Source organism: Piliocolobus tephrosceles, chromosome 9, assembly GCF_002776525.5.
Source record: "Piliocolobus tephrosceles isolate RC106 chromosome 9, ASM277652v3, whole genome shotgun sequence".
Taxonomy (NCBI): Eukaryota; Metazoa; Chordata; class Mammalia; order Primates; family Cercopithecidae; genus Piliocolobus; species Piliocolobus tephrosceles.
The window spans coordinates 10936286-10938924 of record NC_045442.1 but is presented as its reverse complement, the minus strand read 5'-3'; positions in this window follow the sequence as shown (position 1 = coordinate 10938924).

Below are 2639 nucleotides of genomic sequence, written 5' to 3'. Positions count from 1 at the left end.
ATGCTTTGGGGCCTCACGGGCTTGAATTGTGGATAACCTGAGCATGCTATACAACCCCTGAGTCTCCATTTCCTCATCTCTAAAATAATGACAATACTTACCTAAAATAGTTGTCATGAGGACAAGAGATGCAAATTATCTGACACATTGTAGATGTTCAAAAGAAGAATTGTCAATCTCCCTCGCAAAATGCCAACCTCTCATACTCTAGTTCATGCCTGAATGTATAAATTCACAAGATCAATGCATAGGGTGGATTTCTATTGCATATCACTTATGAAATAGGCTCGTTTTCACGCACTTATAGTCTACAGTGTAAAATTTCAATGAAGCCAAATTTTAATGCTTTCTTTTCAAGAGAATTTTTTTTTTTTTTTGGCAGCCACAGATCTAACTTCAACCAAAGTGACACCATCACCAGGTAATGATCTTATGCCTGTTGCTAGATTAATGCTTCATTTTATTATTTACACTACTATATTATTTCATAAAATCCATTGTTAATTTTTCTATCAGGCTTTCCTCTATATATGTTCCTATTGAATTACATCTCTAAGACATGATCTTTCTCTTATCTAAAAATATTTATGAGGAAACTAACTTGATTTTCTTGGATTCATTTTCAGTCCCTATAAAAATGTTTTCTACAAAATATGGTTTTTTTTAATTCTTCCTCTCAAAATTCAGTATATTTATAAATATTTTTTTCTGACCATTTGATACATTATTTTATGTCTGGAGAATAAACAGGATACAGCACTGCTTATTACTCTTTTTTTTTTTTTTTTTTGATAGGGTCTTGCTCTGTTGTCAAGGCTGGAGTGTGGTGGTGCAATCACTGCAGCCTTGACCTCTTGTGCTCAAGTGATCCTCCCACCTCAGCCTCCCTAGTAGCTAGGAATACAGGTGTGCACCACCATGCAGCTAATTTTAAAAAAAAATTTTAATAGATATTGGATCTTGCCATATTGCCCAGGCTGGTCTTGAACTCCTGGGTGCAAGTGATTCTCCCACCTCAACCTCCCAAAGTGCTGGGATTACAGGTGTGAGTGCTGGCACCTGGTCATTTAATACATTTTGATGGCAAAAAAAGTAAGACTTAATGAATAATATTTCTGCACCCAAACCAAAGTAGGAACTTAAACAATGTAATGGTACCTGAAATTAGAGAAAATGTTTGGTTCTTTTTCAGGTTTGAATATAAATATGAATATACATCTTTAAAGTTTATTTTTTTCTTATTTACAGTTAAAATTTCAGTTGATGAAAAGATGGTCCCTGTACTTGGTAATTTTTGTTTGTCTCTAAACACTAAAATGATCATAACTCTATTAATACTGTTAGGATCATATTTCTTTTTCATTTAACTTCCTTACTCTTTACAGGAAAATTTTATGAGCTTGTAGGTGTGTATGTGCAGACACAAGTGTGTGTGTGGATACACATGCACTTTGTGGGTTGAAATCCCAAAATTCACTTTCTGAAACCTTATCCAGAAGATATTTACCCTTATTCATAGTTCAAACAAGCATGGTTATCTTGCTTCCAATATTACAGCAATAAATAAGATGAGGAGAGTAACCAGCCTAGACCAGCATCCTACAGTCACAGAGAAACAGAAGCCCATGGTGTTTAACATTCACTAAGCATCTTCTATGTGTCAAACAGAGCAGAAAATTGAAAGATGCAGTCACCACAGACCGATATAAAGGCAAATCATTCTACATATGTCTGTGGGCATGACACCACCAACATAATATAGATTTTACTTTTTATTGTTTTTATTTTTCAAATCAACCTTTTTGAAGTATAATTTCTATAGAATAAACTGCCTGCATCTATGAGTTTTGTCTAACATACGCAGCTATGTAACCACCACCATCAAGACAGAGAGCATTTCCATCACACCAGGAAGTTTCCTCATGCCCTTTCTCAGTAAATCTCTCCCACCTTCCCCAGGCAAACACTGATCTGCCTTCCATCACTATAGAATAGGTATGTTTCTCTAGAATGTCATACAAATGGAATCAAATAACATGTGCTGTCATGTTTCTAACTTCTTTCACTTAAAATGTTTTTGAGATTCATAAAGGAACAAATGTATTGGTCATTTGTGACTTTTTTACTGTACAGTATTATTCCACCGTGTGCCTATACCATGATTTACCCCTTCTCCTGCAGAGGGGCATCTGGACTGTTTCTGGATTTGGGCTGTTGTGGGGGCTTCTGCTATGTCCAAATCTTTCTGTGGACATGCACATTCGCTCATCTTGAGTAAATACCAAGTGGAAGAGCTGGGTTGTACAATATGGTTTTTAGAGCGAACGTATGAGCTCGTAGCCATCAAGAGTAAAAGTAATTTCATTGGATATATGTTTAATGAGTCAAGGCAGTGCCTCATTTTAGAACAACAGTCTCCTGAAGATTTGGAAGTGTTTGGGTTTTTTGTTTTGCCTGTTTGCTTTGTTTTCTTTGGGTTTTTATATTTTTGCTGAAAGATTAAGTTCTTAGATAGATACCTGGAAAACTAGGCTTGCCCACAAGGACCATTCCTTGAGGACTTCAGATAATTAAGGCTTTACTGTATGAAAGAAAGAGTGTGTGTGTGTGTGTGTGTGTGTGTGTGTGTGTGTGTGTGT